General features: G+C 36.4%; 1 long non-coding RNA gene across 1 annotated transcript in view; it reads right to left on the bottom strand.

Annotated features, from left to right (window-relative positions):
- Positions 1 to 26,352, bottom strand: part of LOC121338673 — an 80,815-nt gene that overhangs the window by 12,863 nt on the left and 41,600 nt on the right. The window contains exon 2 of the long non-coding RNA XR_005953066.1: positions 5,005 to 5,029. This is a non-coding gene — a long non-coding RNA (uncharacterized LOC121338673). The remainder of the gene's footprint in view (positions 1 to 5,004; positions 5,030 to 26,352) is intronic.

Below are 26,352 nucleotides of genomic sequence, written 5' to 3'. Positions count from 1 at the left end.
AGAGCCTGTTTCTTTATTCCTAGAGGGACTATTTAAGTAAAATGCATATGCAGCCCTGAAATCAAGACTGGGAGGCCTCTGTCTATGACCTTGTCACATACCATGTACATTTCTATGGCTTCAACTTTCTATGGGTTTGAGCTTTCCCACAGAGACGTATAGGCACTCTGAACGGGGGGAGTAGAGTTAAGAGCAGGAACAAGGCACGGCGCTCTCTGTGACCTCTGTTCCAGACAGCAGTCCTGAGCACACCATTTCACTGGTCTAGAAGCAGCCAGTGTGCAGTATTTGTCACTAACCTACCTGAAGTAGGTAGGGATCACTGAAGCAAAGGGATCACTGTGAAGAAAAAGTGCAGAGCATCTCTGACCAGATGGCTGCATGTCCATAAATCTCAGCTGTACCCACAAGAGCAGAGCATGTCTGACACCTCTGGTCACGCAGCTGACCGTGGGAAGCATCAATGCTGCCGGTATTGCAAGAAGTCTTGAAATATCAGGCATGTTCTGCAAAATCCCTGTGATCAGGCTTTATGTTAGAAAGAGGATTCTGTTGGAAATTTAGGTCTACAGTAACCCCATTTTTTAAATCTGTATTAATGGCTTATATATTTAAAGTTCACCTTGGTCCTACTAAAACACTTCTGTATTTGGCTCTGGCCTCTTGCTGCTGTGTGTGGATGTGTTGGCTCAGCAGTGTTAACAGGAGCAGAAGGCAATAAAAGTTTATTTTTGTTTTAAACAGTGTAAGCCAATCTGCCCTAGAATGTGCACAGAGAGTTGTTACATTATTTAACAAGGTGCCACTTTTACTTGGTCACTTTTTTAATAATAACTACATTATGCTGCTAGATGTGCCAACTAACATAAGTTTTCTTTCCTCCAACTAAAGATCACACTGTGAAGACTTTCTTTGCCAGAACATGGGATTATTTATATCTAGTAAGAACTTCTATGAACTAGTTAGTGTTGCCAAGCACTTACTCTTTTGCTGCAGATGGTTATGCTAGGGCAGAATTACTCTTTTCAAAGTTACTTCTATACTTTAAAATATACAAAACCAAGAGAATACAAGTTAGAAATAAGCCACAAATGTAGTTCCCATGCTGTGGTTGTCCAGTTCAGAAGGGAAATATAAAGGTTTATTCAGACTTGCCTGAATGCTTCCACAACAGAGTTAGAGTGTTCATTTCCTCAAAGGCAAAACCAAACCCATGAAGATTAGCAATTAAGGGGTTGGCATTCTAAACCTGAAAGCTCTAAGACCCATGCTAAATGACTAACAGCCTATTCGGCACCTATTTCTCACTCGGATATATGGAGAAAATTACTTTCCTTTTTCAACCAGCAGAGAGAAACAAAATATTACCATTGACAAACTTGGTCCTATTGCAAGTGAGAAGCAGCACAGGCATGCAACATATGTGCCTTTACACACTTTGTCCAAACTGGCAAATCTGCTTAGCTTGGAAGGGAGCAGACTGGGTTGAAGAACAACTTGGAGTGTGACAGTAGGAGGATACACTACCAGAATTATAGCATTCAAAAAGCACTTCTCAAAGGGCAGAGGAAACCTGCGTGGCTAAGGAATGCCAGCATCTGTAGCCAACAGCATGTGAGACAAGCATTATATCCAGCTGCTTTCAATTCCCCAGCTCAAATGAGCAAAACCTCATTCATAACAGAGCCAGCCTGTAGCTGAATCTGGGGTATGGTGTAACCTCAGACCCCTGCTTCTGCATGCAGTGAGAAAGAAGCTTTTCACCTCTCTGTTCTTAGGTTGAAGCTCTGCTTAGCATCATGGGGGAAAGCATGATTGCAGGAACCACGTGCCATTTTTGTCATATCATAGACAACAATAAAAAGGAGGCAGGCACTGAATGTAAACAGTGTAAATACTTAGGCATGTTTGTGTGAGTCCCTGTTTAAGCTGTTGACTGTTAGTGTTCTGGCTGCCTCTCTAACAGTAAAAAGAGTTTATGGGAAGGATAGCTGAATGCATGGAGCTTGTCTTGTGGCATTGAAAATGTCTTTAATAAAGGGCCTTTTGACTTCTGCTTTGTATTATGAGAACTGATAGACATTTCTGAAGGAAAACAACTGGAGCTCAAACTGAACATTAGAAAACATCTCTCCTGGAAGCACAAGGTAACAATCAGAAAGGCTGTAGGATCTCCATCCCTGTAGGTTTGTTGAAAGTCTTTGGGGACTTTCAAGATACAGCTAGGCAAAATCAAGGTTGATCTGATCTGGTTCTGGCAATAGCCCTTCTGTGATTAAGCTGTTGTGACTTATTTCTCTGAAGATAAAATTAATAACCTAATAGCTGATAAATATAATATTTGTTTTAAGTATTTTTCAGAGACTCTGAAGCATGACTAAGTCTCACCAATTAAGTGGTTGATAAGGGCTGATTTCTCTGCAAGTGAAAGAGTAGCAGCAACTGTTTCCTAATGTTCTTGGCTGTCTCTGGTAAAAGTGCTCAGCACACAGAGTACAGCCTGTAGATGCTATCAAACTGAGTTTTGAAAAATAAAAAATATCTTGTCTCCCTGTGTGTTTCTTTGAATCTGTTAGTAATTTTACCCTTTCTTTGACTGCTTTTTGCAGCTTCTCCTTCTTAACTGATATTTTGCATGTAATACACTATCATTTCCAATTTGAATCCCTGATCAGCTCCACTTGTCCTTGATATCACATTCAAGCTGCTTAAATTCACCCTTACTACACTACACTATCCATACTTACCTTTTACTTCCTCCCTTTCTCTTCTCTTTATTATCCCAAAGGCAAACCTTTCTTCCTGCTACTCCTATCAATTTACAAAAAAGATTTCTTATTATTAGTCTCATGTTTCTGTCTTCTTTATTAGTACATATTAATTTCATCCCTGTTTTGTTTTGGGATTTTTTTTCTTCCTCATTATGTAATTACATTCTTCAGAGGAGGAGCTATTTTGAAATCAATGCACTTTATATTTTTCTAATTGTAACTCCAGATTAGCACAGTAGAGCCTGTCAGAAGAGAAATAATCCTTAGATTACTCTTTCTTTGTCAGCTGTTCTCACTGAAGAATATGCCATTGTCAACTAATACTTAGAAGTTTTCTCTATACTCGTGTTTCCATATCATTTCTGCTAAAATATCTTCAGGTAAATCTGACTATGACTTTTATGTTTGCCTTAACAGTTATTTAATCCATTATGTTTAGACCTAAATATTATATTTAATATAAAATCTATACTATTTGGACATTTTGAATGTGATATGTTTGATATAAATGAAGCTAATTCAGATTTTAAGTATTTTGGGAAAAATGTATTGTTATGTTTTAATCAAATGTGTCTCACACTTTTGACACTCTGTAAATTTTTAAAAATCATTTCAATTTTTGTAGGACTTGTCCTTCAATCTCATCTATTCCTGGATTTGAAGGGAGAGAGGCATACTGTACACTTAGGCTGCTGGGGTGCCATGCTTGACAAACATAAGCTTTTAAGAACAAAATCCACCTCAGTTTAAGCAGCATTCCTAAACCTGCCAACTGTTTACTTGAATCAAACCCTAATTGTTCAACCAGTATTCTTTTAGCCAGAAGATATTAGCTTTCTAAAGACCTCCATGGCACTGAAAATTCTAAACTCTCTGATCAGCTATCAGATGCCAGCTGCCAGCTCATTGCATGCTGAAAGATAACTAGAACTCTATGTCTAGTTTAAGGCAGTTTGAAGCCTTCAGAATGCTGGGTAGCTCCAATAGGGGTTTCTTCCTCTAAACTCACCTCCTTCACAGGAGACATTTTGCTGGGACTTCATCACTAGAGAGTCAAAAGTCTTGAACTGTAAAAAGTATTTATTTTATATGACAAATCAGTTTCATCTAGATGCAGTTTCTTTGCTGCTAGAATCAGCTATCCACTGATCATTAATTCAATTTATTAATAGGGAGCATTTTGGTCCTTGACTTATAACACTGTGCTTTAATGCTTCTTCAAGCAGAAGGTTTTCCCTTGAACAAAGGTAAAGCTTAAGTCACAGTGTAGTGTCAGGAGAACATAACCATCTTTTCCCATTTTCCTTTCACAATGCAAATCAAGGAACTCAAATGATTTTTATATCCTTCTTAAACTCTAAATGGAAAAATGTATTCAGGGACAGATGGAATTCTCTGTCCTCATGGACTTTTTGTCTCATCTCAGCTGCAAGCTGTTCAAGCCACTTTCCAGTAAGACCATTAGACCTCTCAGCTGGCACAGCTTTCACTTATCTTGTACATTCTCTAGTCCTGTTCCAATGTCTCTGGTCTATTATTTAATTTGGCAGACAAACACACTCAACTGTCCCAAATATATTTTCTGGCCCCTGTGTTTTATTAGCTGCCAAAATGTCGGTATAACCCACAGCAAAGGAAGCAAGAAGGACTTTTTGTATGAATGTACCTGATTCATTAATCTACTGGGGAAAGTTTTCTTGTTTCTTTCTTAAAAAGTGAATTGTGACTCATTGACATGTTCAGTGTTGTAATAGAACACCCATTCCTTATTTCAAAAAACTGACCTAAGAGATTGTGACACACTGCTCTATAGGCCTTTAGGAAGTGGCAGTTCCCAGGAAACAGGAGGCATTTCTGGATCACAGAAGCAAGGACTTCATCAACAACTCCCAGAATGGCATATTGCAGTATTCCTGTAATCCTAGTTGTTCTAAGAGGTCTGTCTACATATTATTTTGCAGTTGTGCAATGACCAAATATCTCCTTCTGCATTTCCCGCCAGGCTTCCTTGTGAAGTGGATCTAATATTACAGTATCTCAGTAAAGAGAAGAATTTAGCTGAAAACATTTCACTGAAAAGCATTCTCAAACAATACCTTTTCTGTCAACCCAAATGATGAGCAACACTAAACTTTTCACCAGAACTTCTTTTTTGTTGCATGAATATAAATTTACTCATTGTAAATACAGATTTTCTTTAGAAAATATTATGGATTTTAAACGCTATACTCACAGCTGTTTTCTCATCCTTTGTGGAGCTGCAAAATAACAACAGGTTGCATTAACAATAATATATAATAACAACAGCATACATTAAGTCATGCATGACATTTTGCACCTGTGGAGATATTTTCTGCAGAAATTTTAGTATGTATATATATATTTTTTGTCTTGAATCTTTAACATTTGGGTTTATTTAAAAAGAAACAAAAAACATTTAGGCAGACTATTTTACCTACAATGCTTATTCAATTGCTTCTTTTTGCATACAGCTGACTTTTCTGGAAAACTAATGCACTAAAACCACATCAGTTTAAATATTGCAGACTGTTATCCCAGCAGAGCTAGAAGTCTCTTCAACTTCTATCAGTATATTGCCTGAATGTGGAATCACATATTTATGAGACAAACATCTTTTGACTCTGAGCTTCTATCAGTATGTTGCCACTATCCAGCATATTGCTCCATATATATTTTAATATTAGACAAGAGAAGAAAGTATTGTGACATCTGGTAAAATCAAAACACTAGTGAATCTCACTTAGGAAGAGAAGCTCTGTGCTTCTGCCAAGGCAATATCAAAATCTTTTGTGCTGTTTCTAGGGATAATAGTAAGAGCACCCACATTGTGGTAGAAAAGAATGTCTCATATGGAAGAAATGGAAGAAATAAATTATGATCAACAAAGTAGCAAAAACAGGAAAAGGTGGCTAATGTTAACTTCTTAACTACCTGTAGGCCTTGTTCCAAACCATAATTAGAAAGTCTTATCAGAAGCTCTATAAATTAGCACTGGAACTAATTTGGTCACGTGGCCTATAATGCCTAGTGATAATTTAGACTGGAAAGGTAGGCTGGCAGCCAGCAATGTGTTCTCTCTATGCTGATACACTGCAAGCTCCATTCTTCCCACTCTCACATATGAACATGAAATCAATTTTCATTGGTTTAATTGCCATTTAATTGTGACGATTTTCCCCTGCAAACTCATTTGCCACTAGATGCCACTAAAGGTCATACAGGCTGCACAGAAGGCTGAACATTGACAGCATTGTACTGATAGTGTCCTGCCTTGATATCCAGAAGATGCACATCTTTTGAGAGAGGCAAGAAGTCACACTTCTATTGTACATGGCTATAAAATGGATGGAGCTGGCCACATATGCTTAATCACAAATGTTACAGTGTCTGGATATGATTTAGGGATTTATTGAATCTCTCTAAGCCACAGAAAAATGAATTAAACATACCAAGGAATTCCTGTGGGTTCACAGTTTCTGAAGGAAATTGTGCCACTGGGATGAAAAGAAGTATAAGAAAGGTGTAAATAAGACAGCAGTTAACTCTTCTGAAGCTTGTTTTAGACCACAAAGGAGTAAAAATATATGTAAAAGATGGATATGTAAAAATTCCCAGCATAATAAAGTCAGGGGAAGTTAAAAGGAAAATGCTTTGAGGTCCTGATATGGGTCCACACTGCTGCTGAGAAAAAAAATCTCTGCTGGTTTTGAGGTGAGGGAGAGTTGACGGGAGGGGAGAATGTAGCATGCTTTGTATGCTGGGTTTTCTCTGTTCCCCGAAGATCCTTCTCCCTCTTTCTGTTTTGTGGGGAACCTATTACATTGTCTTCAAGCTGGATTGTACCTAGCTGTCCTAACCATCATGCAGAGAGTGACAGCAAACTGCATTGTCCAAGGAGATCCCTGAAGTCCCTTATATTAAGGAGGTAAAATCTTGTCAGTGCCATTTCCTTTGAATAAGACATTATATTCTTCAGAAACACATAGTTTGGTGTTTCTAATATACTTGACACACCAATAAGAGCTTTGGCTGGGTATGAGCATTCGGTTGCTTCCCAGAAAAGATTAGAGATGCCCCCAAAGAAAAGAATCTGTGGCCAGCATTTTGTTCCTGTGTGTCAGGCCTTCAGGTTTTTTTACCTATGCATGGGGTACTCCTCTCAGAAATGTTTTTCCTATATTTTTTTTTCTGGAATTTAGGATTTAGGACAGTGTTTCTGTAGTTCTGTGTAACTCAAGGCTAAGACAAGCAATATTAACACCATCACTCATATTTTGTATGTTCAAACTTGTAAATAATTTGGGGATAGCTTTGCATGAAAATGCAAAAGACAGTGGAAATCTGAAAAATGTTTATTAAATTTTTAATTGTACCAGCAGTTTGAAAAAAAACTTGTCCCCTATGATTTTTTCTCAACAAAGCTGGCTGTTTAGGATAAATTTTTCATGAAGTATGAAATTTTGTGTTTGTTAATGAATTTATGAATGGAGAGTGAAGCATCATCCAATATTAGTTACTACTCTACTGATTGGCTTATATTTCACTAGAAAAGACCATCATAAAAAAAATACTGTTATTTGTGTTAGTTGTTGTGGCTTATGGCAGTTGGCCTTGGCAAATAATTTAAATATGGTGTAAACAAGAAAATTCACTTTAACAATGTGGAAGTTCTATAGGGACATACTTTGTTATTCATGCCAGAGACAAATATGCAGGTTATTTCCTCAATTTCCTTCATAAGAGTGTTAAAATGTGTCCTACCAAAAAAAAAAAAAAAAAAAAAAAAAGGAAGGTTTAGGACATGTTTGTCTAAGTCTCTACAAGCCAAAAGAGCAAACAATCAAGTATTACTCTGAAGTTTAAAGCAGAGATGAGTAAGATTTTCTTTTATAGCGTAGCAGTACAATGTCCAGTATTACAGAAGTCCACTGCACTCATGTCAGCTTCCCATCTGCAAGCTGATTCCTGCAGACCATTCTGCCTCCCTGCACTTTAAGTGATGAAACTCTGCCCTTGAATCTTGGTCAGGGAAAACACTTTGCTTTTTGCTCTGATGATACCAGTGGTTGTGACTCAAATGAGAAGACAGGAATAGAGCTGTCTTGGACACACCTAAATCATCACTTACACAACAGCACATGTAGAAAGAAGGAGAGCAAACACGTGCCAAACATCCAAATACATGGCACTATTCACAAAAGTCAAAGAGAAGGAAAGATGCAGCATATCCAGAACTAGAGAGTGAACTGTGGCAGGGAATGCCTGCAAGGAACAAGTCTGTCAATGAGAAGCTGCTTTCCTTACTGTTATGCAAAGGTAAGATATTGATAATCCAGAAGTGAACTATTTTTGCTGAAAAATCATTTCACTCAGCAGTGTTGGCCAGTGGGGAACTGGAAAATGCTTTGGAAAAATAAAACTAAAATCTATAAAGTAATCAAGATCTAGCTCCTTTGATTAAGGATTTATTTATTTATTTATTTGTTTATCTATTTATTTAGTGTTGTTTACTGTTTTTAAAATTTTGCTTTCAAAGTTGGGCAAGTTTGGAAAGTACAGAAACCTCTCAAAAATCTTTTTAATTTGGGGAAAAATGAAAGAAAAGATCTTTAGCTTCTGTCCAAGTGGGATTAAAGACTCAAAGTGTCTGTATGTACAGCTCAAACTTTCATTGCAGTACTTTGGCACAGAACATTTTATGCAATAATGAATATTTGGAGCTTTCATGGCATTTGACTTTGTTTCATATAGCAGAGATATCAAGACTGTTGATACCACCTGTTTATGTAACTCAGCAAATTATTTGGCTTTAGTAGAGATAAGAGTAATCACAGCCAAACAAATTTCATATTCAGCACCTAAAAGGCATATTTTTATCAGATTTAGGGGGAAAAGGGTAAATACTGTGGTTGCTTCTCAACATGACTCTCCTTCTAGGACACATCGGTATGAGAAATGTCTTCTGTCATGGCTAAGAAGTTTCACTACCCCACCTGCAAAGCCTGTCACTGTGGATCCAAACACTATCTCCTGCCTGCCACTTCCAGTGTGTGCTGCCATGTGTGGTCCTTCAGCTGAAGAACTTGTGGTATTTTGTGCTTTTTTCAATCACTGCTCCAATTGCCACCAGTCAGTCAACTAAAATTGGCTCAAGAGTGTCAACTCAGGAAATGCAAGACCAGTAACTTGCTATAGACATTCAACATCAGATCAGGCAAATAAGGGTTCTCAAACAACCTCTGAGTTCTACAAATGTTTTTCACACTGATCCTTTCAAACACAGAGAAATGCATTTCCTCTATGTAAAATAGTGTCAATGAGATGACAATGTCTGTTGCTAAATCAAGGGACCATGTGTTTTCTTTCCTTCCCAGCGTAATGAGGTCATACCTTCATTGCAGAGAGTTTGGTAGATATCTATTTTTAGATGCATTTCTGCAATTGCATGAATGACAATTACAAGCAAAAGAGGACCTAAGGTGGTACTGCCTTCGAAGCACCTCAACAATTATCTCAGATTAGCAGAGATAAAAGATGTAATAAAAAAAAATAGGAAAGAAAAGGCCATTTTACATCTCTGGAAAGAAATAACACTTCATCTTCACACTCACATTTTAGATTCTGTGATTATAGAAGTCATTAGTTTATATTGTTTAAAAGCTGTCTTTACTTTTATTCTCATAAAAAAGCCCAGAGGTGTGCAATTGGAATGAACTGCAAGCCTAAAGAATAAGAACTATACAGAAAGATATCGAGAATTATGTTATTTTTGCTTATAACAGAGATGACTGAGCTGTGGGAGGAAAGATGGGCCAATGGTCTTCACATATTTTAAATGTAACTGTCAGAGGAAAAGAACATAAACTCCACTGTTTATTCTCTGAGAGAAGAACTAGGGGTAATAAGCAAAAATTGTAGCAAAGATCTATATTAGATGTTATAAAAGAGATGTATAACTGTCTGGTGATTATTTACTAGAATAATTTGCCTGGGACCATGAAATTACTGTGGCTCTTAGGTTTCAGGAAGCAGTAAGGTGGTCACCCTTCAGGGGTGGTTCAGAAACATCTGCTCTTGTCTTTGTCTTTGACCTGCAAAGTTGTGTTTGGCCTCACTTTCTGTAACTCCAGAACTGGCCCAGTCAGGAGATGCAGAAGCTGGCATAGCCTGTGCTGTCAGAAGCTGGCATGGTGTGCCTGCCAGCACAGAGCATCCTATGTAGGAAAGCTGCCATAAAGTATATCAGACAAGTCCTGCTGGCTCAGTGTATCTGTCAGCTTCCACATATACTATGGCAAGGATTTAATATTTAATTCATTTGAAGAAGTGTTGCACAAGAGGCAGAGAGAGAGAAGAAAAAGCTCCAAGAGGACAGGAAAAGGTCTTTATGAAAATGTGGACTCCTAATAATATTTTTTCAGATTAGGGAAGTTTTGACAGCTGATTCTCTGAAGTGGTACAAAGTCCACTATAACATACATACAATTAGTAACATATATACAAGTAGTCCATGCTGCTTGTATGTGCTTTCATGTGTATATGGTGTATTTGGTCTAAACTGGAAAACTGAGTTTGCTAAAGATATTGACAGATATGGATATAGATGGATATAGATATTCATTTATATATGTATTTGCATACTAATATACATACATACATGCCATAATACAAAATTTCCTAGTCATTATTAGTACAAAACTGTCCATATAACTAACTATATGTATAGCTATGAATATATAAGATTTCTATGTATATATACACAAAAAATGTAATGAAATATTGCAGGCAAACACACTTTGACTTTCAGATTACTGTTATTTTTGTTCAATGGATCAAGACTCAGAAGGAGTTTCACATACTTTCATGACACTTTTTGGACCACTCACTGCTGCATTTATTCTGACTTTTTAAAAAGTTAAGGTCAATACAAGAGTTTGTTCTGCTGTTCTGTCTGCTCTGGGGTCTTCAGTGCCCCAAAAATCAGTTTTACCTTCAACTTAAAAATTGGGTTATATTTCTCTTTTGTCCATCATACCACAGTGTTAGGGGGACAAGGCAGCTGGATTTTGTTCAAGTACATTTTACATTGGAGATCTCACTTCTAGGACAACCAATAATCATGGTACATTTAGGTCAATATCTTCTTGTCATTTTAACCAAAAGGAAAACTTACAGAACTCTTTTTTAATAGATTTCTGATTGTGTTGAGAGAAATAGTTTGGAAATATTGAAGCCAACTGTTCCTGCCATTTCCAGCACATTTTATTTTCATCTACTTGTGATGAAATGAAACACAAAAAGCACGAAATAAAGTATGGGAAGAAAGGAGGACTAATGCTTTTGGGCAATAGATCATTGCTTAGAATAGAGGGGATGGGGGACAAGTATTCAATTCACTTTTTTCTTCAAATCCCACCTTTCAATGCCTGATAGGACTACATCATGGGTTGTTTCAGAGGAAAATGTTCTCAAGCTCTCTTTTCCTTGCTATTCCAGTGTGTATAAAATGCTAAAGCATTCACAGAGAGCCATGCTGGCACCTCTCAGGAGAGCCACTGTGTGAGCAAGAGATGTGATGTCTCTCACTGGGTGACACAGAGAGAAGCACATCTATAGAGGCATAAGAAAGAGAACAAGAGGCAACGCACAGGGCACTAGACCCTGATGAAGGGATATCCACACCTGTGGTCTGCCTCTTTCCTGCATTATCGGGGTTCGCTGTTATTTGTCTCTGCCCTGATACAGGAAAAGTCGTTCTGGGTGGCTGTGCTTCGAAGGACGAGTCTGGACTCTTGAGTTTTTGGTCTTCGGTCTTGTTTATTAATTCTTATCTATTCTTATATTTTCTGTCTGCCCAGCCGAGGTCTGTTCAGCAAGGCAGCCAAGTGCACTCTCCCTCGCCCACAGGGCAGCCATGTCTTTTATAGTAAAAATTACGTCTATCATATTTACATTTAGTTCCCAATACTTTTTACCCTTATAGACAAGCGTACCTTCACCATGAACCAACCCAAAAGTGCCAATATCATCACACAAAATGGAAGACATGAACAAGAAAGAAGAACCTAGGACCACACCCTGAATCTTGTCTTCATGACTCGCCTGTACCTAAATTCTAAAATCTATATTTCACCCTGTAAATACACCATTCAAACCCTAAGGTTTCTCATTTCCTCATACATAGATGACTCATCTATAGATGGATCAAAGTCAAGCCACCAGAAAATTTTGGCAGGTATACCAGGACCTCCGAGCCCCGCAAGCGTTCTCTCGGCTACTCTGGACATCCAGAGTGATGTGTTGAGTTCCCACACTGCATGTGCACTGCAATGTCTGCTACCTGTACACCAGGGCCTGCAGTGGGGCAAGAGGCAATGCTGGTGGTAGTCCCAGAGCCGATCACCAGCTTTTTCTCTTTATCCAGTACCTGTGCTCTTTAAGTGGATTATACAGTACTTTTTCTCCACCTTCCACATATGCCCTTACTACCAGTGATTGTCTGCCAGATTTCTGAGACTCTTATCCTTCCAGGGCAGCTCCTGGCATCCTCTTCCAGAAAGCAGCATGGTATCTGCAGGCCAGCAGAGATCAGTGGGAATCCTAAATGCTTACAAGGACAGTATGAGCAGCAAAGGTGATTTTTGTCATGATCTGAACATCTGTGATTTAAATATACTCATCTGAGTTGTTCATTCTAGGTTTCTCTTATAACCAAAAGACATAAATAGGCATACATAGAGCACAGTTCACCTTATTTATTTCATGCTTGAGTGTATCTAAAATAAGATTAATTCAGTCTATCTGAAGTTACCTCTCCTTTGACTATCAAAGGAATTCAGGTGCCTAGTGCAGTACAAAGTCTTTTTATACAAAGCTGGAGAGAATATCTCGCTCCAAAATCAGACTAGACTGTGAGGTTCTAACAGCCCTTATAATAGCTGACCAACTACAGTTTAGAGGACCACTCACTGAGACTCTCTCTCCCCTAACCAATAGGCTCTGAGCAGTGGATACTGAAAGACTGAGGAAGAAGCTCAGATTTTCTGGTTAGCATGGTTATCTTTTATACTGTGATTAAAATTCTGAAGAGCTTGTTTCCATCTGCTGTGTTTAACCAGCCACATGGTCCCAAATAATAATAGTTTTATAGAGATAGATCAGAGAAGATGGTGGATGGTTTTTCAAACTTAATTCTCCCCTAACACTGGTGTCAACATGAAACCTGATATGATCTGCTCATAAAGCACTTTTTGGGGATGTATATATTATATTCAAGCACTCACCCTCTGCTATGGCCTAATATTGTAAAATGCCATAAATGTAGTGTAGTGAAGGTAAAAGCCCAGACAGGGATGGGTAAGGGGTAACTGTTTACCCATCCACAACTTGACCAGGCCTGATTCCACTACTCACCCTATAGCTACACCTATTCTACAAAGCAAATGGGGCACACCTCAGGGGAGCAGCCACACTTCAGAGATTTGCCAGAGATAACAAGTGAGTATGGGCTGAAAGCAGAGAGAGGCTCAGCAGTGTTGTGAGAGGTCAATCCAGCAAATGAGAAAGAGCTGACTGGGAAAGGGACCTCTTTGAATCTGGGTTCCGAAGAGCAAGCTGGTAATGGCATGATAAAACCAGTAAAGGTGTCAGTCTAAATAGAAAAAGACTTCAGATGTACCAAAGCCAAGTATAAAAAGATAAAATATTAAAGAATTTTTATAAAACGTAGTAACTATCACAATATTTTCTATTTAAATGGTTTTGTTGCAGATTCCCAGTGAATTTTGTTTTATCTACAGACAAACTGGGTTTTCTTCTTTTTTCCTAAATTGATTCTTTATAGGATTTGTGTGGGTTTACTCTTGTTTCCATGGTATTTATTATCCAGCCATTTCTTTCTATTCTGGGTTGAACGCAGAATGAAAAGCTTGAGTTACTGGGGCTAGATTACTACTTGCTGTAAATCAGGACAGTAGTATCAACTTCAATGAAGTCACTGTTTATTTATATCATCTGACCTTTGAAATTTTATGATGTAGAATATTATGAAGAAACCTTGGAAAGGAAGTCCATTTGTTTGTTAGGCATCTTTGTTTTGTGTATTTTGTGTATTGACTTTCAGAATAAATGAATAATATAAAGCAGCAAGTGCACTACCAGAATTCAGTCACATAATGCATTACAAAAGAGAAGGCGAAATAAGGACAAGCTGGACAGCTCCAGGCTCACTGAACAAATGGTAAATGCAAGAGCTTGATGATGTTTTCATTTTCACAGAATTGAAAGGTATTTTTCAACATTTTCCTCTCTTTTCAAGGAAAGATGTAGGTCCTGCAGCTTAGGTACTACAGCACTTAGCACAGGCAGTGTCCTGCATCTCCATTGATCCCTACAACCTGAGAGTTCCTATATTCACAGATTTGTACTGCCACAGACAGACTCAATGGTGATCATTTTATTTGGCTTTTTTTTAAAACCTCCTCCTTCAAAAACTACTAAGAGTAATTTCTTCTCTGAGACATGCTCAAGTGGACAACTTACCCACCAGTGTTCTTATTTACCACTATGAGAACTTCTTCCCATTTGTGAAGTTATAACATCCCTATGGCAACTGTAGGACTTGCTTACTTTGGAAAGTCATTTTAGGAAAGTATTGAATTTATTTTTAGCTTCTTTTAGTGAAATCTAGCATCTGGAAATGAAGTGAGCCAGCACCATGTTATTAGCCAGAGCGATGCAGAAGAAAGAGCTACTGGTTTTAATCATATTATTTTCATTATTATTTAATTATTTCTTATAATATACACCTGAGAATACCTGAGGTTAGGTCTATGTCACTGATTTGTATGTTTAGGAATAGCAAAAATGAAGAACCAAAAATCAGTTCAGATGTCACTTTTCCTTTTTTGCTTGCAGGCAAAAAAAAAAAAAAAGAAAAAAAAGAAAAGAAAAAAGTAAAGATATATTCCCTCTTCAATGTATATTGTCATCATGGGAGAAGTAATTAAGAAAGTCAACCATAAACTTCACATACCATCAAAAGCAGCAGGTATTAAACTCAGAAGTTTGTTCTTTATTAATGGTAGGAGTCTCCATTCAGTCTTGCCGTAATCTGGTAGTACCTATCTGATAGTGTAATTATTAAAATTATAAGTTTGCAAATCACATTTTCTAGTTACTTTTCTCTCCTGACACCTGTATTAAATAACCTATTACAAATGTTTATGATTTACTGCTCTTTTCCCTGTTTTGTGACCATATTTGATCCACCCTGCTTCACAGGGAAGCTGGAAAAGGCTACATAAACTAAACTTGGAAGAGAAATTAATGTGCCTGCTTATCTATCTTTACAGGCAAATGGGCAGATACTAAACTAAAACAGTGAGACAGTGTGGCAGGTAATGTTGTAGTGCTCCAAAGTTAAGAGCACACTCCTAGTTACTGAATTCATAATGCCAAGGAAAGAGCTGAAGATGCTGTGCAGCAATCAGACAGAGGTTAGGTTCCTGCATCACATACCACAAGCAATCTAAGCCCTGACACAGTTTCACCAGACCACGAGAAGGAATAAGGAGGAGAACGTGTCTGAAATCCTTTTCCATAGATGAAAATAAAAATCGTCATGTGGCAGCGAGTTCTAAAAGTTTGATTCCTGCTGTCTAAAGAAGCACTTCCTCCTGTCTATTTTAAGCTCACCTCATACTAGTGCCATTGAATGGTCTGTGGTTCCAGCAGTGTGAGATTTGGTAAATAACAGTTCTGCCTTTACCTTACCCGCTGCCTTCAGGAATTTTAAATCTCAGCTGTCATCCCTCAGACTTCTCTACCCAGAAAGAGATCCCATCCCTTTACTCACTTCTCAAATGGTGGCAGCTCCATCTCCTATCATCATGCTTTCTCACTGGCCTTGGGTTTCCAGATCATCTCCTGGATCTCTCAGTCTTGACTTTTCTGACCCCTCAAAGGACTAACTTCAAGAGGAAAACCCCCATGACCTGTTGGTTGTTGTACTGTTTTGGAAATAGCAGACTAGGAATAGTTCCTAGGATCCTCTGGCTTCCTCATGGAGGGTCTAATTTGGAAGCCACATAGCAGCAAAGGCAATCCACTTTTCATCTCTTTCAAGACAATGGCAGAACGCCTGCTCTGTGCATTTCAAAGCACCTTCATGAGGACCTGAGCTAGCTTAGCATTGTCAGGACTATTATTAAGCCATGTCAAACAGCACATGGAATTTTTTGTGTCATTTTGGATTTTTAGCTTGCCTCAAACACTCAAATGTCTTTCTTTGAGATTATCTCCTGAATTTAAAGACCAACGTGCTTTTTAGGCAACATGATGCTTTCTTGAATGCTTGCCAGCATGCTCAGAGCCTTGCTTATTTTGCATAAAATAACCACAATGATTTCATATACTTGAATCCTAAGAATAAATACACTTTTTTTTTTCTTCTCCAAGCCCCCTCTATGTATAGATTTAGTGTGTTTCATAATGCTCTCAGCGTTTTTTTGGCAGCTGTGCTCTAGAACATTTTTGGCATGAACTCTTACTTCTTGGCAGTAATGCAAGCTTTTATTGCACTATATATATTATTTCTTTTCAATTGTTCTGGTTTACTATATAAATGTGTCCCTTACAGTTTTCTTTCAGTGGAGTACAGTCAAAATGTTTAACTTCTTGCATTAATAGGCAAGGAATTTTCATGCATATGCTTTTCTTGTATTCAGAGGTCTACACATTCATCTACTCCAAGTGTTTTTGCTCATAAAATCTGGGAAACACAACCATGAGAACGGGGTTTTTTCTCAGATAAATTAGTTCAATAACCTTTCTCTCTTTGATTTTATCAATGTATTTGGGAGTATATATTGCGGGAAGAAAAAAAAAAAAGTCCTATTTCCTATCATCTATTGATGGGCAATTGATTTAGATAATCAAAAAGATGATCCATAGTGTCAGGTTTGCTGATAGTATAGAGAAGTAGATCAGTAATTATTAGGAAATTAAGAAACCCTTAATTCACATGTATAAATACACTGTCACTATTAGAGTGTTGTGTGTTAATATGCCATATTATCAATGGCAGATGTATATAGTGTGTTTCTGGACACTGTATGTAGTATCTGTGCAATAACAGATTGCAGCATGTCAAAGCTAGTACCTTTCCTTATTAAAACACTGAAAGTAACATTTTCTGAGAACTGCATATAAGAAGTTACCCATCTTCCTTTTAGATTGTCTGCTTACATATTCTATTAGTTTATGTACAGTTTACTTAACTATTTACTGCAGCATTTTCCATGAATTACAGTTTAACTGACTGTATCATTTTTCCCAGCTCATCCTCAAAAAGAAAAAGGTGGATCCATTTTCTCTATATTTTTGGACTCTCAGTCATGCCCTCCCAAGATCTGAAAAACACCCATCTTCAGCCTTGGAAGCGCTCAATCCAGTTCCTAAAATATAACACAGAATTATGCTTAATATTATGTCCTTAAGAGATTGTCAGCATTTTTCTCAGTGTTTTTTTTTTTCCCTTGGACTTTCTCTGAGGAGGCTATTAGTTTGCAATTCCCCAGAGCTAATTAAAAACTATCTCAAATCTTCTGGGTTTGTTACACCTTTTTCCTTATTTTTCTTCCTACCATTGTGACTTTGGATCACCAATGCCCAAGCTGCATTCAGTCATTATTAGCTACTCTGTAGTGTGGAGAATAAATCCCTTTTGTTGCACCCTTTACTATCTCTATCAAATCCTCAGCTCATTCCATGAATCTACTGAATTCCTCTCCCAGCAAAAGTTCATTTAGTGCCCTTCTAAAACCACTAATTTCCCTGATTCAGAGAATTTTGTTTCTTCTTTATCCAAAGTTATATCCACCTTGACTCACTTGGCTGTCCTGGGGTGACTCAATGGCTCACTACAACGCTAGTCTGATATACTTTTCATCTTTTGCTGTCATGCCACAGATGTCTTTGGGTTCAACAGCATTCTGGACTTCAGAGCAGATATGTCTTTGAGCTAGATCAGCACTCCTTCCCTTTTCAGTTTCTGACCTCTTACATTAATATAAGTATTGATTTTATTGCTTTAAGTTTGCATGGTTTAATATTTTATATTCATATTACCTATTAAAGATGATGTAAAATAACACATATTTAAGATTTATTATTGTATTTTGTTAAATTTGCTAGTACTAATATCATATTACTTGTGTATCATGAATTTTATCTTTCTATTATATCATTAAATGTTTATTATACCATTTAAGTCATACTGTTGGTCAAATACTAAGGCTTCCAGGTCTATCTATTTATATGCCATGTTTCTTGTCTTTAGACATCTAACATAATCAGCAAACTGATTTTTCTTTTGTTTGGTTGTTTAATTTATTTAGGTTTTGTCATATCTAGAACAACTAGGTGCCATTCATTTTTTTCCTCAAGGTTAAAAAACTATAAGTTCTTAGAAGCCTCTTTTATTAATAATGAATGTATTTCGAGCCCAGTTAGCAACTGTGTATTCAAACCTGAATTAAAATCATTCTTATTATGAAAGACCCACCCTTTAACCATCCTAGTAATCAGTCCAATAACAAAAGTGAAAAGCCAAAGATAATACAACAAGAAAGAATTTTCAATAATGTAAAAATTTTAAAAAACAAATAGTCAACTATATTGTCAGAAACAGAGTTTTACTCTTGAGAAATGAGACATTAATTTATTTAAATTAGATATGAATTTAGTAATTTAGGAATAGAAAATATTAGTTTATACAGACCTCTGTGGAATATGTCGGAGAGATTATAAGGGGAAATATTAGGGGTTCAAATTACAATAGAATATGTATTGGAAGGATTAATTTTAACCATTAAAAATACTTGTGTAATAAAATCTATTCTTGTAAACCCCTCTGATAATCAATATAGAAAAATAATCACCTCTACAGACTATGTCTTTCCATCCTGACACACAAAAGCATCATGATTTAGTCTCTCAAATTGCCTTTCTTTCTTAACTTCAGAAGTAAAAAAGTAGGATGACCAGCTCAGGCTGCATCCTACCTTTTAGGCAGCTAAAATTAGGTAAGATTAGTCTGGCCTAATTTATAGCAACTTGGAACAAAGGAAATTAAAAACTCAGGTGTTCTTAAACGGGAGAAATAATAACTAGGGAAAGAAATTGGAGGCTATATGAAGAGAAAGTGATGAACAAAGCAGTATAATAAAAATACTACTTTCCATAAAAGAAGACAAGTGCAGATTCAGTGCCAGATTGGGAATTCAGGTCAAAAATCAAGAGCCAAGAGGCGGCGAGAGCAAGGCACTTTGTATATGTGTGAGAGGAAGGATGTGGTAGGAAAAGCTGAGCCATCAGCACTGGCTAAATCAGTGGTGGGCTGGATGCAGTAACAGGTTTCTGTGCCAAAGTGAGGAGCAGGACAGGGACAGGAGTCTGTCTACAAGGGAGCCAGGGCTTGGTAATTTTAGAGAAGGGACAGAAAAGATGGTAGAAGAAGTAAGGAGGAGAGATAAGAAAGCAGTAGTGAGGAACTACGGAAGAATTTCAAAAGCTTGAAGTGAAACCTAAGGCAGTACTAATAGCAGGAATGATCAAGTGGCATGAAATGGTTAGAGGTTTTGTATAGATGGACACTGTCATGTACATACAGACAGACTGAAAAATACTATGAGAAGAGTCTGTGGGATAGACAGGAGTCATTTGAACCTTGGGTAACTGAGAAACATTGTCTTAGGAAAAAAAAGATGTCCATGTTTCAGTGTCAAAAGGAGACTAGTAGTTAAAGCCATCAGAAAAGAGCTGCCACCTTTTTCAGAAAAATAAAATTGTTTATTTTTCAGCTGAAAACTAAGGTGTTTTAGCAAAGATATTTTGTTGTTCATGACTTTCACAGTCCTCACAAAATAACTGCAAATGATATCATGTTTTGGTTATAAAATGTAATTCAGAGTGATTTACTATGGAAACACAGTAATAAAGAGATGGTTGTCAAAACAAACACTCTTATCTGCTCCTATAATTTTATTCATTGTTCTTATAGTACAGTATTAATTAATTAACAGTATTTCCCTTCCCCTCCTCTCTTCTGCTAAAAAATGGTATGATAACTGTGACATAACAGTCATATTTTTTCCCTCAATTGTCTTTTATTAAATGCTTTAAGATGTGCTACTGCAATTAGGGAAAACTTATGAGAAGTTAAATTACATGAACCTCAGTGATACAGACATTATTAATACCTGTGGAAAAGATAAAATACAGCAAATGGAATACAATATGTTTCTTTTCCAAAAATGTGAAGGAGTTTTCTAACATAAGTGCCAAAGTAGAAATTAAGCTCTTTTCCTTTCTATTGATGAGGCTACAGGGTTAATCTGTTGAATATTAACTCTAAAAATAATCTGTATGGAGAAGATTTTTCAAAGGTACAAATTGGATTTCAGAAGCTTTATTGATCTTCGTAGAAAGTGAGTACAAAGACAGGCTGTTCACTTTGAAAAATCTTCCCATCTCTGGGATGTCCATATGCAAATGCATGTATTCTACTGTGTGGATATATGCATGTGTGTATGAATGTATGTGTATATATATATATATATAGATATATATTTACGTGCATATGCTACCTTCAAATGGCTATGGGTGAATCAATGTCTCCATCAATCTGGAAAATTATTGTTAGAATTATAGTGGAATAGAAGATTCACCTTTTCCTTTTAATCTTGAGTTGAAGTAATATAGATCTAAAAGCAAGAACAAGGACATATAAAGTCAGAAACTCCAAAAGATTTAATTAACAGTAATAAAAGTAATAGATAAATGACTGCCATCTATCATGACCAGAAAATCAAGTTTGCACCCTAGATCCATTTGGAAAGCAACTTGGAACAGAATCAGTTTAGGTTACAAGAAATTTAGCCAGACAACTACTTGCATAACTAATTTGGCACGCTTTGTTGTAGTTTTGTACATATTGAGATTGGATTTTCAGTACTTCTTGGCAATATGCCATTGAAGTCTCTCTATAATAACTCTTAATACCTGGGCAGGAAATGGAGACAGATATTAACATTTTTCTAGCTAGTACAATGTTGTTTCTGGGTAAAGTTTTCAAAAATCTGTCAGGGTAATTATTCCTATTTAGAGGGATAGGACATGAAGAGATTTCCTCTCAACTTCAGCATGTAAAAGTTCTTAATTAACATTTATATCTAGTCTAAAATGACATTTCTTTCTCTGCTTAGCTTGTGGCTCTTTTAACTATTTTGAGGTAAAGTGATGTGATTTCACAATTATTGCACTTTAAGAAGCCTATTTAATTAAGAGTATAAACCTTTTACACAGACACATTACATTCATACTACTTCTGAGTATTAAACAAAGAGCAAATAAAAAACACTGGATGCAGGAATTAGGAAATTGAGGTTCAGATTGTGTAACAGAAGTAACTTCAGGTCCCTCAGCCAATGATGTCTTCAAAATGTACTGAGAGAACAGTCCTAAAGAAAAATGTTTCTGTTGTCTGCTGTCCTACATTTTACCCAGCATAATTGAACATAATGGTCTAAAATGAAAACCAACTATTCCTAGAGAGCAGAAGGGAAGCATATTAGACTGCCATCAGGAAAGACGTTAATGACTTCAAAAGAACTTTTAATATCACAAGTAGTGATACAATTGCCATTAAATGTTCCACACCCAACCTCCCCTCCAGTGGACTGTCAGGTTTTGATAGATGACTTCAAGTTCCTGAAAACTTGCCATTTCCTAGTGTTTATTGCTACAATTTAAATGAGAAAGAAAAATTCAAACTGGGTGAACCCAGTGACTTATTTACCTGAAAAGAATTATATATTTATGGAATTTGTACGTGTTTTGATAGACTGATTTTTATGCTGCTCTCCTTGGACTCTTTTACATATTGTATTTTACAAAGTATTGAGAAGTTTGTTACCATGATAAGCCAGAGACATTAATCTAAACTGCTTGTGTTCTGTTAAATAAACATTTGCTATAATTAGTCTGAGATTAATAATTTCACCTTCAATGATCTGTGGTGGTATAAGAGTAAAAATTACAGATGTTGCAAAAATTACAGATGTTGCAAAAAATATGTTTTTTACAAGAATGATGAAGGATATCACTCAACAAATTTTTAGTTGTTGGGAATATTCCTGTCCAAACGGCATGAACAATTTTAGGTAAAGACACTTAAATATACAGGCTTTCTAATGATAAAGAGTGATGATAGTTTTGTTCAGAAAAACAAAATCTTGATATGAACATTGTGTAATCCCTGTTTTAAACATAACCACTTAACATTTACAGATTTGTGAACTGTAATATCTAAGGTTAATATCTTCCAAGTAACATCTAGGTTTCTGTTCTTAACAGAGCAATACATATGGACATATGAATATCTAAAAGACACAAATTTGTTCTATCCTTATCAATCTTATTTCAAGCAATTACATGCACAAAAAAAAAAAAATCAGAGAATACAAAAAAGGAATTATTAGGACTGGAAATTCCTCTGACTTGGAATAATTCAGGTCTCAGGCACAGTTACAAGCTTCTTTGTTCACATTAGTTTAGTGAAATAAAAGTACCTGATACTCTTGTTTACAAGGCATTTATAAATGTTTGCTTCTACAAAAGAATACTCCAAAGTAAACATTTTTAAACCAATGTTGCCAGTATAGAAATTGGAAATCCCTGAGGAACATAGTATTGACAAATAAAAAGACCATTCATATAATACACATTTTTCTTTAAGTTAGAAACAGAGATTAATCAAAATAAAGTTATACTTAAGAGAAACAAAACTGCACTGTGAAAACTCAAGGAGAGAGAAATGAGAAAAGACGAGGGAAAGAGATGGCCTGTGTCAGGAATTTGAACACCTCAACAGGCTCTGAAGTCTCCTCCAGAGCCAAGGAGGTTGGCTGCCCATGCTCTGAGGTGGTGTCTCCAAGCAGCCCTGCACCATTTCCTGGGAAGGAGAGCCACAAGGATCCCAGCCAGGCTGTGGCTGTCCCCAGCCACTGCCACCATTCCTGCCCTGCTCGCCTTGTGCAGGGGCTGCACCCTCGCTGCTGGCAGCGCGGCATTGCCTGCCCTTCAGCCCCAGCCCTAGAACAGCCCTCTTCTGCCCAACTGTTCCCTCACAGTTAGGAACATGCTAAGAGAGATGAAAAAAACCAGTAACCATGTTCATAATTACTATTTTTTAAGAATGGCTTAAAAGGCAGATGTACGACTCTGTCTGTCTGTCTATAAATAAAGCCTAATATTGCCACATCACTCAGAAGTGCCTGCAGGCTAAGCACAGAATGCCACAATAAGAAAGTCTATCAACACTTCTGGCAGCAGTTTTTATTTGAAATCTTGGTATTCATTAGAATACATTTCCACATACACTAACATATCAGCAGAATCATATTCTCTTCACAAAAGAGTTATTTCTTTCTCTTCAGTCTTATTTCTCTGAAATTCATATTCAGGTCTTCTACTAACATTCCTATTTCCTACCTTATTTCATGCTTAATATACTGTAATGACAGATATGCAAAAATGTATCAGTCACTCACCATACTGTACATATAATTCTCTTAAATTTCCTTTAAAAGTAAGTTCTGTTCACTTACAGAAACACATAAAGTACTTTCTATGAATTTATAGACTAAATTGTTAAAATGAGTTATTACAGCTTCATTTGTTATAATAAGGCTCCCTGTGGGAAGCTAATTCAGATATAGAATTATGAATTCTAATTTAATTTGTGGAGAAACAAAAAAGATGTATTACTGGGTGAATAAAGTGGGGTGAAAAATGTCGCTGGCAACTACCATTTTACAAACCCATAAACTGCAGAACTGTGGAAGATCCTTCTCCTTTGCAAAAAAACTCTCAAACACAAAGACTACCTTACAGCTTCATCCTCCAAAAATAAGAATGTCAAGTAACTTTTTCAGTTAGTGCTTGAAAACATAAACAGTTTATGTTAAACTCTTAAAATATTTATCTATGTATGCATGATACATACAGAATGTTTAACAAGAGGTTAATTCCAAACCAGGAACTTGTTTTCGTCTCTGTTGCTACATTACTTTTTAGTTGATGTTTCAGTTCTGCCATTTAGTAAGTGGCATTTCTCTGTATCTAGAGAAGAAAACAAACCAACAAACACTTTCAACCATTAAACTATCATTTCATTTGTTCTGGTCATGTAAAAATTCCATTAAAAGCAAAAATCCTTTTAAAACCTACTGTATTACTATAGTTGCAAACTCTTAAGCCCTAAAGAGCATGCTTGGTGAGACATAAGCACCACTGCTAATGAATTTTTAGTCTAAGATATTTGTGAATTACCTGGTATCTCAATCTATTTCTTGTTCCCCTTATAATTCCTTTTGTACTTAAATTTTGTTAAACTACCACAAGTTTGTTTTTGTTTTTTTTTTTTTTTTTCAGGTAAGTAATTCCCAAACATATCTTACAAAACTTCAGATATATCTGTGCTTATTGAATTTTTTTAAATGCTTACTATAGCATGACTGGTTCTTTCAAAAGTTCTGTTCATTCACATCCACTTTTTTATCTCTCATCCCTTATTCTTTCAATGCATTCTTCACCAAATAATTTTATATTAAATTCTTTCACTCTTTTCATCTTATTCCTCAATGGGGAAATGTAAGTATGCACTTTTATTCTTCTTCATCTTCTTCTCTGAATATTTTATTCACAATAGTTATTTTTACATAATAATCAAGTTTTTAACTTGTTTCTCTGACCAGGATCTCCCAAAGCCTGGAGGCACAAATTCCTTGACATAGTCTTGCCAAAAATTCGGAAGTTTTTAATGTTTGCAAAATTGCATATAATAACAAGTTTCTCAGCACTATCACATATATTGCTCTTTGCTTTCTGAAAAACCATCACCACAAACACCCTTTTAGTTTGAGGTGACAGAATTGAAACAGTTTTTCCACTGTCCCTGGTTTGAGATCTATTTCTGTTAATTATCTCATTTCCTATCATATGACTCACCTACTCAGACTCTGAAGTGCAGATTTGTTTTGCCGCTAAACACTCGTTTGTCTTGTTGTCATTTTCACTAACTTTCCTCCTGGTCACCATGTCTCATATATGCTGGGTAGTGACACAAAAGACCTGTGTGCTTCTAAGAAAAACAGACTTTTTATTCCCTGTTTACAAGGATGTTCTAACTACTGCTAGTGGATTTCTGAGCACCTGGAGGAAGCCTTCATCCTAGCTTTTTTCTACAAGTTGCTTACAAACTGCTACAAACTGTTCCAACTAACCCAAAGGGAGCCTTTGGAGTTTGCTGTGTGTGCTTGGCTCCACAAAAGGTTAATATGGGATGAGCAACATGCAAGCCTACAGAAATGGCGTAGTCTGAGAAGGAAACAGACAGCTGGTTCCTGACTGTGTTATGTCATCAAGGAGTGTGTGGTAAAACAGTTCACCACTGAGCTTGAGTTAAAAGCTGCCAAAAGTGCTCATTATTATCATTAATTGAATCTGATATCAAGAAGGAGACAAATTTGCCTGAATCTTCCATGTATCAGAGGACTTCTTAGGGCACTTTCCTGGTTTAATTCTTTGGTACCTAACCAGATATAAGTTCATATGGCAATTTTTACCTTCATTAGGACACATAATCCTCTATTCAACCAGATTTTTTTCAATTATGTACTCAGGAATTCTTTATGAAAGTTCCACCTCTGCATCAAATTAGTCTGAAATCAGCTGACAGACTCAAAAAGTTATTAGAAGTTCAGGAACACACATACCTGACAAACCTGCTATGATGACACTGAACAAATAGGAAAGTCTTCTTAAAGAAATAAATTTAAAAGAGGATAAAGAACGTATATGCATTTCTCAAAATTCCTGGGAAAAGTTTGATTTTTTTTTTAATGATTTGTGAATAAGTAAATTTTCCTTGTCCATATCAAATAATTATCCTTCTTGCTACTGTAATCTGGAAAAAATTGTAACATTAGTCATAACTAAAAGTAGTTGGAATTTTGAGGAAGATCTGATACTGGGATAAGTATTAGAGGGCAAAATATGAATATTACAGTGATAAGAGCAAGTTATACAAATGATAAATGTTGTTGTCTCATTTCTGCACAGAATACAATGGGAAGCTGTAGGAAATGCCCCAAATTTCTTTGGTTCTGTTATACAATTCATTTCTTTGGGGCCACACTAGAGAACTGTCTACTTGGCAATTTGACTGTATTTATGTATTCCATGTACTACTCAGTAAATGCTGGTGTGGGATTTCTTTTTGAATAATTCCATAATGAGCTTTGGAAACATTACCCTCTGGGTAATGGCAGTAACTTATGACAGCTATTTATATTGAAGACAACTGTTTAATTAAAAGTATTTTTTTCCTTTAAGGACGATGCCTGGCAACCACAAGTTTCTGTATATTAGCATAAGACACTTACTGTTTAATATAATATATCAAGTGTAATGAAGGTACATCCTGTAATTGAAGAAA

The sequence above is a fragment of the Onychostruthus taczanowskii genome, unplaced genomic scaffold (assembly GCF_017590055.1).
Source record: "Onychostruthus taczanowskii isolate IOZ18803 unplaced genomic scaffold, ASM1759005v1 scaffold31, whole genome shotgun sequence".
Lineage (NCBI taxonomy): Eukaryota > Metazoa > Chordata > Aves > Passeriformes > Passeridae > Onychostruthus > Onychostruthus taczanowskii.
This window is presented reverse-complemented; position numbering and strand designations above follow the sequence as displayed.